Source organism: Schistocerca serialis, chromosome 2, assembly GCF_023864345.2.
Source record: "Schistocerca serialis cubense isolate TAMUIC-IGC-003099 chromosome 2, iqSchSeri2.2, whole genome shotgun sequence".
In the NCBI taxonomy this organism is placed as follows: domain Eukaryota; kingdom Metazoa; phylum Arthropoda; class Insecta; order Orthoptera; family Acrididae; genus Schistocerca; species Schistocerca serialis.
Genome location: NC_064639.1, coordinates 885,948,329 through 885,962,992, shown reverse-complemented (window position 1 = coordinate 885,962,992; position 14,664 = coordinate 885,948,329). Strand labels below are relative to the sequence as shown.

The window sequence follows — 14,664 nt, the reverse complement described above, 5'->3', positions numbered from 1 at the left end:
CCATTCCTGGCCAGTCCTATTTGGTTCCGGTCCCACAAACTTGAGCAGTATTCTAGAACTGGTCACATGAGTAATTAGTAAGCAATCTCTTTTGTACACTGACTGCACTTCCCCAGTATTCTACCACTAAACCGAAGTCTAGCACCCGCTTTACCCATGACTGAACCTATGTGATCATTCCATTTCATATCCCTATAAAGTGTTGCACACAGGTATTTGTATGAGTTGGCTGATTCAAACAGTGACTCATTGATATTATAGTCATAAGATACTACATTTGCTTGTTTTGTGAAGGGCACAATTTTACATTTCTGAACATTTGAAGTAAGTTGCCAATCTCGGCACCCCTTTGAAATCTTATCAAGACCTGACTGAATATTTATGCAGCTTCTTTCAGATAGTACTTCATTATAGATAACTGCATCAGCTGCAAAAAGCCTGATTTTACTATTGATATTGTAAACAGTCTTCACGAGTTTGCCACCAGGTGGTGATGTACAAATTCCACAATATTTCCTCAGAGAAAATGTCTGACATCTTCAGGTGTTTGAATCTTGCTGGTGGCTAGGTACAACTGACAGTATCTGCATATCGATGCTCTCTTTCTAGGACACATGTGCAAAGAATGTGCAGGTGTGGAAACAATGCATGCACAGTGATTTGCAGATAGATAGCGCCACACTCAAATGCCCTCTGCCGAAAGTTGCAAAGCAGCACTCCTGTGCGTGCCCTGTACTATGTTCACTAACAGTGCGGCCAGACATCACTCATTTAAAAAAAAAAAAAAAAAAAAAAAAAAAAAAAAAAAAAAAAAAAAAAAAAAAAAAAAAAAATTTTATGACGGGTCTGTTATTGAAAAATCTTGATTTTCTCATCGTGATTTAATAGCAGCCAATGCAGGGTTCTAGGCTGTGCTCAGTTGAAATCCCACATCCCCACTGATGTGATTATCAGCTGTGTGGATTTGTATTGTTTCCTTAGTGATGCAATCCCAGAAAGATGATGCTGGGGCTAAAACTTACATCTTTTCATAAATTATGCAATGTCCTGTATTCAGACAGTGTTCTGGAATTGCTGACTTTTCCGGTTGGCATAGACATGTATGTTGCTGATGTTCATCACAGCATTCTTGTACTGTATGACATGTCTGGCAGCAATGAACATCAGTTACATACCTAAGCCAACTGGAAATGACGGCAACTGCAGAACATTATCTGAATACAGGACATTGCATGATTTATGAAAAGACAGAAGTTTTAACCCTGACATCATCTTTCTGGGATTGTGTCATTCAGCAAGCAATACATATCTGCACGGCTGATAACTCTTCAACAGGTATGTGGGATTTCAACTGAGCACAGCCTGCAACTCTGCATTGGCTGCTATTAAATCACAACAAAAAAATCAAGATGTTTTTGATAACGACTGATCATAACATAGGTCCAGTATCCAATACTTTTTATTTTTATATTTATAGAGAGCATCAACATGTGGATACCATCAGTTGTACCTAGCCACCAGCAAGGTTCAACCACCTGAAGATGGCGGTTGCTACAAGGAAATATTGTGGAATTTGCACGTCATCCAGCAGCAAACGCGTGAAGACTATTTACAACATATCCACTGGGAAATCTTGAAAAGTCAAGCTATTAATATTGTCAGCACGGTCATTGATACACAACATGAACAACAAGGGTCCCAACACATTTCTCTGAAGCACACCAGAAGTTACTTCTACAACTGATGATGACTCTCCATCCAAGATAACATAGTGCATCCTCCCTACCAAAAAGTCCTCAATACAGTCACAAATTTCACTTGATACCCCATATGATTGTACTTTTGACAATAAGCATAGGTGTGGAACTGAGTCAAATGTTTTTTGGAAATCAAGAAACACAGCATTTACCTCATTTCCTTGATCCAAAGCTTTCAGTACATCATGTGAGAAAAATGCAAGTTAGGTTTCACATCATTGATGTTTCTGAAATCCATGGTGGTTCACATGGGGGGGGGGGGGGGGGGGAGGTCATTCTGTTCGAGATATCTCATTATGTTTGGGCTCAGAAGATGTTCTCAGATTCTGCAACAAGTAAATTCAAGGATAGTAGACAGTAGTTTGGTGGATCACTTCTACTGGCCTTCTTATAGACAGGTGTGACCTGTGTTTTTTTTCCAAGAACTAAGCATGGTTTTTTGTTCAAGGGATCTGTGATAGATTATAATAAGAAGAAGGGCTAAGTCACCTGCAAACTCTGTAGAGAATATGACTGTGATTCCTTTGGGCCCTGGAGCTTTGTTCAGTTTTAATGATTTCAACTGTTTCTCAACACCACTGACACTAATACTCATTTCACTCATCTTTTCAGTGGTACTAAGATTATATTCCTTCCCCATGAACCATGGACCTTGCCGTTGGTGGGGAGGCTTGCGTGCCTCAGCGATACAGATGGCCGTACTGTAGGTGCAACCACAACAGAGGGGTATCTGTTGAGAGGCCAGACAAATGTGTGGTTCCTGAAGGGTGCAGCAGCCTTTTCAGTAGTTGCAGGGGCAACAGTCTGGATGATTGACTGACCTGGCCTTGCAACATTAACCTAAACGGCCTTGCTGTGCTGGTACTGCGAACGTCTGAAAGCAAGGGGAAACTACAGCCGTAATTTTTCCCGAGGGCATGCAGCTTTACTGTATGGATAAATGATGATGGCATCCTCTTGGGTAAAATATTCTGGAGGTAAAATAGTCCCCCATTCGGATCTCCGGGTGGGGACTACTCAAGAGGACATCGTTATCAGGAAAAAGAAAACTGGCGTTCTACGGATTGGAGTGTGGAATGTTAGATCCCTTAACCGGGCAGGTAGATTAGAAAATTTAAAAAGAGAAATGGATAGGTTAAAGTTAGATATAGTGGGAATTAGTGAAGTTCGGTGGCAGGAGGAACAAGACTTTTGGTCAGGTGAATACAGGGTTATAAACACAAATAGGGGTAATGCAGGAGTAGGTTTAATAATGAATAAAAAAATAGGAGTGCGAGTAAGCTACTACAAACAGCATAGTGAATGCATTATTGTGGCCAAGATAGACATGAAGCCCACGCCTACTACAGTAGTACAAGTTTATATCCCAACTAGCTCTGCAGATCATGAAGAAATTGAAGAAATGTATGATGAGATAAAAGACATTATTCAGGAAGTGAAGGGAGACAAAAATTTAATAGTCATGGGTGACTGGAATTCGAGATTAGGAAAAGGGAGAGAAGGAAACATAGTAGGTGAATATGGATTGGGGCTAAGAAATGAAAGAGGAAGCCGCCTGGTAGAGATTTGCACAGAGCATAACTTAATCATAGCTAACACTTGGTTCAAGAATCATGAAAGAAGGTTGTATACATGGAAGAATCCTGGAGATACTAGAAGGCATTAGATAGATTATATAATGGTAAGACAGAGATTTAGGAACCAGGTTTTGAATTGTAAGACATTTCCAGCAGCAGATGTGGACTCTGACCACAATCTATTGTTTATGAACTGTAGATTAAAACTGAACAAACTGCAGAAATGTGGGAATTTAAGGAGATGGGACCTGGATAACTGACTAAACCAGAGGTTGTACAGAGTTTCACAGAGAGCATAAGGGAACAATTGACAGAAATTGGGAAAAGAAGTACAGTAGAAGAAGAATGGGTAGCTCTGAGGGATGAAGTAGTGAAGGCAGCAGAAGATCAAGTAGGTAAAAAGACGAGGGCAAGTAGAACTCCTTGGGTAACAGAAGAAATATTGAACTTAACTGATGAAAGGAGAAAATATAAAAATGCAGTAAATGAAGCAGGCAAAAAGGAATACAGACGTCTCAAAAATGAGATCGACAGGAAGTGCAAAATGGCTAAGCAGGGATGGCTAGAAGACAAATGTAAGGATATAGAGGCTTATCTCACTAGGGGTAAGATAGATACTGCCAACAGGAAAATTAAAGAGACCTTTGGAGAAAAGAGAGCCACATGTATGAATATCAAGAGCTCAGATGGAAACCCAGTTCTAAGCAAAGAAGGGAAAGCAGAAAGGTGGAAGGAGGATATAGAGGGTCTATACAAGGGCGATGTACTTGAGGACAATATTATGGAAATGGAAGAGGATGTAGATGAAGATGAAATGGGAGATATGATACTGCGTGAAGAGTTTGACAGAGCACTGAAAGACCTGAGTCAAAAAAAGGCCCCCGGGAGCAGACAACATTCCATTAGAACTATTGACGGCCTTGGGAGAGCCAGTCCTGACAAAACTCTACCATCTGGTGAGCATGATATATGAGACAGGCGAAATACCCTCAGACTTCAAGAATAATATAATAATTCCAATCCCAAAGAAAGCAGGTGTTGACAGATGTGAAAATTACCGAACTATCAGTTTAATAAGTCACAGCTGCAAAATACTAACGCGAATTCTTTACAGACGAATGGAAAAACTGATAGAAGCCGACCTCGGGGAAGATCAGTTTGGATTCCGTAGAAACATTGGAACACGTGAGGCAATACTCACCTTATGACTTATCTTAGAAGAAAGATTAAGGAAAGGCAAACCTACATTTCTAGCATTTGTAGACTTAGAGAAAGCTTTTGACAATGTTGATTGGAATACTCTCAAATTCTAAAGGTGGCAGGGGTAAATTACAGGGAGCGAAAGGCTATTTACAATTTGTACAGAAACCAGATGGCAGTCATAAGAGTTGAGGGGCATGAAAGGGAAGCAGTAGTTGGGAAGGGAGTGAGACAAGGTTGTAGCCTCTCCCCAATGTTATTCAATCTGTATATTGAGCAAGCAGTAAAGGAAACAAAAGAAAAGTTTGGAGTAGGTATTAAAATCCATGGAGAAGAAATAAAACCTTTGAGGTTCTCCGATGACATTGTAATTCTATCAGAGACAGCAAAGGACTTGGAAGAGCAGTTGAACGGAATGGACAGTGTCTTGAAAGGAGGATATAAGATGAACATCAACAAAAGCAAAACAAGGATAATGGAATGTAGTCGTATTAAGTCGGGTGATGCTGAGGGAATTAGATTAGGAAATGAGATACTTAAAGTAGTAAAGGAGTTTTGCTATTTGGGGAGCAAAATAACTGATGATGGTCGAAGTAGAGAGGATATAAAATGTAGACTGGCAATGGCAAGGAAAGCGTTTCTGAAGAAGAGACATTTGTTAACATCGAGTATAGATTTAAGTGTCAGGAAGTCGTTTCTGAAAGTATTTGTATGGAGTGTAGCCACGTATGGAAGTGAAACATGGATGATAAATAGTTTGAACAAGAAGGGAATAGAAGCTTTCGAAATGTGGTGCTACAGAAGAATGCTGAAGATTTGATGGGTAGATCACATAACTAATGATGAAGTATTGAATAGAATTGGGGAGAAGAGGAGTATGTGGCACAACTTGACAAAAAGAAGGGACCGGTTAGTAGTACATGTTCTGAGGCATCAAGGGATCACAAATTTAACATTGGAGGGCAGCGTGGAGGGTAAAAATCGTAGAGGGAGACCAAGAGATGAATACACTAAGCAGATTCAGAAGGATGTGGGTTGCAGTAAGTACTGAGAGATGAAGAAGCTTGCACAGGATAGGGTAGCATGGAGAGCTGCATCAAACCAGTCTCAGGACTGAAGACCACAACAACAACAACAGCAATAACAAGGATTGTATTGGGGCAGTTCTCCTGGGATTTCATTTGTAAAGGAAATTTGAAAATAGATTTAAGAATTTCAGCTTTTGCTTTGATGCCCTGAATTTCAGTTCCTCTCTCATTCACTAGGGACTGAACATTAACTTTGGTGCCACTAACAGCCTTTACATACAACCTGAATTTGTTTGGGTTCTATGAAAGATCACTTGGCAATATTCTGATATGGAAGTTATTGAAGGCATAACACATTGCTCTCTTGACAGCCAAACACATTTAATTCAGCATCTCTCTATCTATAACCCTATGTTTTGTTTACACTTATTATGCAGTGGTCCTTGTTTCTGTAGAAGTGTCTTTATAGTGAATGTATACCATGGGGGTAACACCCTCATAATGAACTGCTCTACTGGGTACATATCTGTCTAGTGCACAGTCAACTATTCTTTTAAATCTGAGCCAGAATTCCTCTACATGCTTTGAGCCAGAGTTCCTCTACATGCTCCTCCCCTATGCTGAAAGTTTCAAGTTTCTCATAGAGATATGACGTTAATGATATTTCATCTAGTTTACTAGACATATATATCTTTCTGCTTGTTTTAGCTGTCTGCTGTACTTTGGTAATAATTGTTACAGCAACTGCATCATGGTCACTGATACCAGTTTCAGTGCGGACGTTCTCAAAGATGTCAGGTCTATTTGTTGCCACTAGATCCAATATATTTCCATCATGAATGGGGTTCCTATCTGTTCTAGGTAGTTTTCAGAAAGGGCCTTTAGTAAAGTTTCACAGGATGTCTTATTGTGCCCACCATTAACAAAACTTTAATTTTGCCAGTTAATTGTTGGATGATTAAAGTCTTCACTGATGATTACAATATGACTGGGGAACTTCCTTACAAGTGAACTGAGACTTTCTCCAAAAGCTTTTGGTTACATTAGGAGATGAGTCTGATGGGTGATAGAAGGATCCAGTTATCATTCTGTCTCCACCCCTCATGCTGAGTCTTGCCCAAACAATCCCACATGCAGCTTCACTTTCTACCTCATGAATTTGAGTTTCTTCTCTCTTGGGACAAATACACCATTCCCATTTCCCACTTGCCTATCCTTTTGATACACACTTAAATTTTCCCAAAAAATCTCACTGCTATCAATTTCATGTTTCAACTACCTTTCTGTATCTAGCATTATATGAGGTTCACTGCTTCTTATGAGCTCTTCAAACTCTGGTATTTTGTTGCAAATGCTTTGGTAGTTTACCGTTAGGATCCTGCTTTTACAGGCTCTTTGTCAGTTAATTTGAGTCAGTTTCCTTCAATATAGCAATAATTTTTGTTTCTTGTGTTATGTTATGGATATCTCTGTTTAACAGTGCAGCATGGTTACTTTTTGCATAAGTAATAATTTCGTACATGTATAGAGACACGACTGTTAATATGTTTAGTGCTCTGAATTTATTTCTGCACGAATTTGTACAGAAAAAATGCGTTTTGTACCACATCTGCAGAATTTTCCCAGGCCAGGGCACAATACGAAATTTGTGAAAGAGCTGTACCATAGCACATTGTTAGCACTGTTTGTGCATTTATTGTTTTTGACATTTTTCTCATTAGAAATATACTTGAACTCACTTAACAATGAATATTATTTATATGCTTCTCCCACATCAAGTACCTGTCCACTGTCACACCCAGGAATTTATAATTTTTTGTCTCTTGTAGATACAAGTCTCCAAGCTTGACAGTAATGTTGTTGAAGTTAAGTTTTTTGTTTGCATGTACTTGCATATATGTGATTTTATTTACATTTGAAAAAAGATTATTTCCTCTGAAATAATTGTTTCTGTTTCCTATATTTAGAAAAGCTTGCTTCTGTAACTTGTCTGTAGAAACATTGCTTATAAAAATGAAGTGTCATCTGCATACATGACATTTCCACCTACTATTTTGTGCAAATCATTTAAATACAATAGTGGCGCCCAGCTCTGATCCTTGAGGCTCATGGACAGCAAGATACCCAACACACTTTCCTGGGGTGCAGCCAGAGTTACTTTTACATCTGTCGATACCTCTCCATCCAGGATAACATGTTGCATCTTTTATACCTAGAAATCCTCAATCCTGTCACATATTTTGTCTGATAATCCATATGATACTACATTTGATAATAAACACAGGTGTGGTACTGAGTCAAATGCTTTTCTCAAATCAAGATATAATGCTCGTGCTGGTGGATCAAGTATGCTGGTGCTAGTTTACAGTGCTAAACCTTGGCTTACTAAAGGAATAAAAATATCTTGTAACCACAAAAGGGAACTGTATCTAACAACAAGAAAGAGTAATGATCCAGAAACAGCCAAATATTATAAAAACTACTGTGCTACATTAAGAAAGGTTATTAAAAAGTCCAGAAGCATGTGCATCATGTCTGAGATTAATACCTCTGATAACAAAATCAAAACAATTTGAAATATTATTACAAGGAAGACAGGGCAACCAAGAGTACAGGATGATGGCATCACCATCAGAGCGAATGAGAACTTGATAAACGACAAGCTGGAAGATGAAAACATTTTGAATAATCATTTTTAAAATGTTGTAGAGAAAATAGGATCTAAATGTTCATTAGAAGAAGCAAGGCAGTTAATGGAAGAGGCCTTACCCACACCATTTGATACAACTGAAATTCCACCCACCTCTCCTGCTGAAATTAGGAAGATAATAAACTCTCTCAAGAATAAAAGCTCATATGGAATTGATGGCATTTCCAGCAGGTTAATAAAAGCTTGTTCCCAAGAAATAAGTGGGATTCTTAGCCACATATGTAATAGCTCTCTGAAGCAGGGTATGTTCCCAGATAGACTGAAGTATGCTATTGTTAAACCACTGCATAAAAAAGGGGATACGTCTGATGCCAACAACTACCACCCAATCTCTCTTCTGACTGCCTTAACCAAAATTTTTGAAAAAGTAATGTACTGTAGAGTAGCTTCACACCTTTGTAAAAATAAAGTTTTAACAAAATTTCAGTTTGGTTTCCAGAAGGGTTTTTCAACGAAAAATGCTATATATACTTTCACTAATGAAATATTAAATGCTCTAAGTAAGCAGAAGTCACCCATTGGGATTTTTTGTGATCTATCAAAGGCTTTTGATTGTGTAAATCATGGAATACTTCTAGATAAGCTCAAGTACTGTTGTAGGAATGGGACAGTGCTCCAATGGTTTAAATCATACCTAACTGGAAGAGTGCAGAAAGTTGAAATAAGCAGTTCACATAATATGCAATAAACTGGTGATTTCTCAAACTGGGGAACAATCAAGAATGGGGTGCTGCAAGGATCGGTCTCGGGTCCTCTGCTGTTCTTAATATATATTAATGACTTGCCATTCTATATTCACGAAGATGCAAAGCTGGTACTTTTTGCCGATGATACAAGTATAGCTATCACACCCAACAGACAAGAGTTAACTGGTGAAATTGTAAACGATGTTTTTCAGAAAATCATTAAGTGGTTCTCTGCAAATGGGCTCTCATTAAACTTTGACCAAACACAGTATATACAGTTCCACACAGTAAATGGAATGACACCATTAATAAATATAGACTTCGATCAGAAATCGGTAGCTAAGGTAGAATATTCAAAATTTATAGGTGTTTGCATTGATGAGGGGTTGAACTGGAAAAAACACACTGAGGATCTGCTGAAACGTTTGAGTTCAGCTACTTATGCTATTAGGGTCATTGCAAATTTTGGCGATATACAACTGAGTAAGTTAGCTTACCATGCCTATTTTCATTCTCTGCTTTTGTATGGCCTCATATTCTGGGGTAACTCATCATTGAGTAAAAGAGTGTTCATTGCACAAAAGCGTGTAATCAGAATAATTGCTGGAGCTCATCCAAGATCACCCTGCAGACACTTACTTAAAGAGCTACAGATCTTCACTGTAGCCTCACAATATATATATTCACTTATGAAATTTGTTATTAACAACCAAACGAATTCAAAAGTAGTAGCAGTGTACATGGCTACAACAACTCTGTCGAGAAGGCCTCGAAGGCCAAACAGCACTGACTGGGCGCTGTGTCATCATCAGTCCTAATGCATCACTGGATGCAGATATGGAGGGCATGTGATTGGCACCACTGCTGTCCCGGCCATTGTCACTTTTCATGACCTGTGTCGCTACCTCTCAATCTTCTTAACCTACATAAACATTACAATGAATTTAATGGAAATTTCAAAAACCAATCTCAATTTAATTAGTTACATATTCACCCATAGTCTGGAAACCACTGCGAAGTACATGACAGAGCACTTCCCACTGTACAAGTTATTAGGACATTTTCCCATTCCATTCCATTTTGGAGGACAGGAAGAACAGCCAATTAAATTCTTCTGTGCACACTGAAAATAGTCCAGTCTTGCCTTCATAAGTCCTACAGGAACAATACATAGGTAGTTGGAGTACATTCCTAGATTTCTCACTTGAAGCCTGTTCTTGAAACCATGTAAGTAGACTTTCTCAGGATAGTTTATGTCTATCTTCAAGCGTCTACCAGTTAAGTTTCTTCAGCATCTCTGTGATGTTCTACCATGTGTCAAATAAACTTGTGATTAGTTTGTGCTTCCCTTCTTTGTATACATTCAATCACTGCTATTAGCTCTATGTGGTGTGTGTCTCACATGTCTGAGCAGCATTGTAGAATAGGTCATAAAAGTGTTTTGTGGGAAGTCTCCTTTGTAGACTGATTGCATATTACTGAAATTCTACTAATAAAGCAAAGTTTGCCACTTGATTTACCTATGACTGAGGACTATGTGACCATTCCATTTCATTTCCCTACAAATAGTTGTATCCAAGCATGCTTCAGGTGTTAACTGAACAGGACTACATACAACTGGTTCTCAGCAAACAGTTTAAGTCTTCATCCAACAAACACTCACATTATGCACTTTAAGACAGTCAAAGTTTCCTGGAAGTGCCAGAAATAGGCAATGATTGATTGACTGAGCTTTGTTTGGTCTCATTTGATTACATCTTAAAATATTTATCCTACATATTACAATACAAAACATCAAATTGGCAATAATTATAGTAATAAATGATGACTAACTGACAACCTCAGCTGCCGACAGGTGTTGTTGTTATACCTTGATGTGGACAGCTGAAAATGTGTGCCCCGACCGGGACTCGAACCCGGGATCTCCTGCTTACATGGCAGACGCTCTATCCATCTGAGCCACTGAGGACACAGATGAATAGCGTGACTGCAGGGACCTATCCCTTGCACGCTTCCCGTGAGACTCACATTCCCAACTGTCCACAATTCTACATATGTATTGCACCTTATAGACATTTGCCCACCCACTCATTACTTGCGCACGCTTTGGCGATTCCCGTAAGAGTTTGGGCAACCTGTGCGCATTCGCACAGATGAAGGTCAATGGCTGGGTAGCCTTTAACTATATATATGAAGACAGTAACTAGTTCTCAAAAGAACAGTTACTGTTGATGACCGTGCAGCTTTTCCCTGGAATAAATGATGACTAACTGACAACCTCAGCTGCCGACAGGTGTTGTTGTTATACCTCGATGTGGACAGCTGAAAATGTGTGCCCCGACCGGGACCTGAACCCGGGATCTCCTGCTTACATGGCAGACGCTCTATCCATCTGAGCCACCGAGGACACAGATGAATAGCGCGGCTGCAAGGACTTATCCCTTGCACGCTTCCCGTGAGACTCACATTCCCAACTGTCCACAATTCTACATATGTATTGCACCTTATAGACATTTGCCCACCCACTCATTACTTGCGCACGCTTTGGCGATTCCCGTAAGAGTTTGGGCAACCTGTGCGCATTCGCACAGACGAAGGTCAATGGCTAGGTAGCCTTTAACTATATATACGAAGACAGTAACTAGTTCTCGAAAGAACAGTTACTGTTGATGACCGTGCAGCTTTTCCCTGGAATAAATGATGACTAACTGACAACCTCAGCTGCCGACAGGTGTTGTTGTTATACCTCGATGTGGACAGCTGAAAATGTGTGCCCCGACCGGGACTCGAAACCGGGATCTCCTGCTTGCCCAAACTCTTACGGGAATCACCAAAGCGTGCACAAGTAATGAGTGGGTGGGCAAATGTCTATAAGGTGCAATACATATGTGGAATTGTGGACAGTTGGGAATGTGAGTCTCACGGGAAGCGTGCAAGGGATAAGTCCTTGCAGTCGCACTATTCATCTGTGTCCTCGGTGGCTCAGATGGATAGAGCGTCTGCCATGTAAGCAGGAGATCCTGGGTTCGAGTCCCGGTCGGGGCACACATTTTCAGCTGTCCACATCGAGGTATAACAACAACACCTGTCGGCAGCTGAGGTTGTCAGTTAGTCATCATTTATTCCAGGGAAAAGCTGTTCCTTCGAGAACTAGTTACTGTCTTCATATATATAATTATAGTAATGTTGCACATATTTTATCTCAGTTAACATTTAAGTCTTAAAGTTATTTACATACTCTTTAACTCAAATTATCACAGAAAAGACATAGTAAAACATGTTGCATGGAATATATTCAAGTGATTATAGAACATGTGTCCAGTTAATAATAACATTCCTCACTACTTACACATTTTCTTCCCTACATTATATATTCTTCCACTAAATAATAATTTAGAAGTTTCTGGACTGTCTTTTCACTCAAACTGTCCTATAGCCTCTTAGCAAGACACTTTACCAATTGTGATAAGGTAGTGATTTTTATTGATCCCTTAAACTACCTTTTCTAGAGGTACATACTTGTAATGTAGGACACATCATTTAGCTCACATCTAGGCAATATATGTATAATAGGTTACATTGTTAAAAAATACAGTAGCTTGCACAGCATGTACAAAATTTATTCATTTATTTACTATCATCCCAATGGTCACATTTGTGATATAGGATTTGTCAGGATACATTTTAACAACTATATAATATCTTTACAAAAATTTTTTCTATGCTGAATTCATGTGAATCTATCTTATGTTTAATACAATATACAACTAATAAGTTTTTTGTAACATAATTTCTTATGTGCTTGACAGACCTATTCCTTGATGTGATTTCATTTGTCACATTTATGATATCATATATTCTTATACAGTTGAGCAGAGCTATTCACTTATACTGTAGTGACATTTGTTAGGCATGTGGATCTTAATCTTTTTATGTGCTTGACAGACATATTCATTGATGTAATTTCCTTTGTCACATTAACTTAAACATATATTCTTATACAGTTGCACAGAGATATTCACTTATTCTGTAATAACATTTGTCAAGCATGTGGTTCTTTATATTCTAATGCAGTTGAGCATAGAAATTCACTTACACTGTAATAACATTTGTCAAGCATGTGATTCTTTATAACAGTTTTAAATTTATCATCATTTTTCCAGCTCTTTGATATGTTTTGGTAGGGCATTAAAAAGTTTGATGCCTTGATTACATACATGTTTTTGACTTTGGGTCCTTGTTACAGCTTAAGTGGAGATCTTTACATTGCCGTGTATCGTAATTATGGTAGTCTGCATTGGTTTTCATTTTGTCCTGATTTCTTTTGATCGCCAACAGACATTTCAGAATGTATAATGATGGAATTGTTAAAATTTTCAATGCTTTAAAAAGGGGCTTACAAAGTGTTTGAGGTAGGCTCTGGGTCATTATCCAAATAGTGCGTTTTTGTAATTTTAAAATCTCAATTAGACGACAATTTGTTTTTCCCCAGAATACCATCCCATAGGATGCAACTGAATGAAAATAGCCAAAATATACTAATCTGGTACAGTCATTACTACAAACTCTTGAAATTATTCTAAGTACGAAACATGCTGAATTTAGTTTCAGTGCTAAGCTCAGCACATGGTCCTTCCAGTTTATCTTCTCATCAATGTGCATACCCAGGAATTTTGCACACTGTACTCTTTCAATTTGTTTGCCCTCCATGGTGGGATTTAGGTTGTCATGTTCACTTATTTTTCCATATTGCACATAATTAGTTTCTTTTGCATTCAGTGTTAGCTTGTTTGCACTAAACCATTTTTGTATATCTTGTAGGACATGGTCCACAATACTATGCAATGACTGCTTCATATCACTAACTATTAAACTAGTCTCATTGGCAAATAACATGATTCTAGCTTTTCTCTCTGACACCTGAATATCATTAATGTAAATGAGGAACAGCAAGGGGCCTTATACACTTCCTCGGGGTACTCCTATGTGACCTCCCTTGGATCTGATCTTAGTTTAATTTTTTGGTTAATATTTGGTGCTGTAATTTCAACCACCTGCATCCTCTTTTCCAGATACGACTCAAACCACTTTTTTACCGGTCCTCTAATACCTATAGCTTCAAGCTTTTCCAAAAGTATGCTGTGGTCAACAGTGTCAAAGGCTTTTAACAAATCTAGATTTATCCAACTACACTTTTCGCTCTTCCAATTTACTGATTATTTCTTTTGTGTATTCCAGTACAGCTGTTTCGGTACTTCTCCTAGCTTGAAATCCATGCTGATTACTGTTTATTAGGTTGTGGATATTAAGATAATGTGTGACTCTATATTTCATTACTATATCTAAAACCTTAGAGAAAGTTGGGAGAAGTGAGACAGGTCTGTATTTTCTATTTTAAGCTTATCACTCTTTTTCAACAGGGGAACGACTTTAGAAATTTTAAGTTTCTGTGGAAACACGCCCTCAGCCATTGACAAATTTGCTATGTGCACCAATGGTTTCGCTATTTGATTAGCTCTTTTCTTTACTAGTATTATTGGCACCTCATCTACTCCAGCTGACATCTTGGACTTCAGATTTGTAATCACTTTTAAAAGTTCCTTTTCATTTGTTGGGACTGCCATCATACTGCTGGCTCCCTTGGGTGCTGCTATCTTAATCTGCTCCCCCAAATTCCTGCTTAATGTCTGGGGTATATTTAAAAAG

General features: G+C 38.6%; 1 non-coding gene across 1 annotated transcript; it reads left to right on the top strand.

Annotated features, from left to right (window-relative positions):
• The first annotated feature begins 11,929 nt into the window (after positions 1–11,929).
• On the top strand, positions 11,930–12,003 carry Trnat-ugu (transfer RNA threonine (anticodon UGU)). The gene has a single exon. It is a non-coding gene; the product is annotated as a tRNA-Thr (tRNA).
• Positions 12,004–14,664: the final 2,661 nt, after the last annotated feature.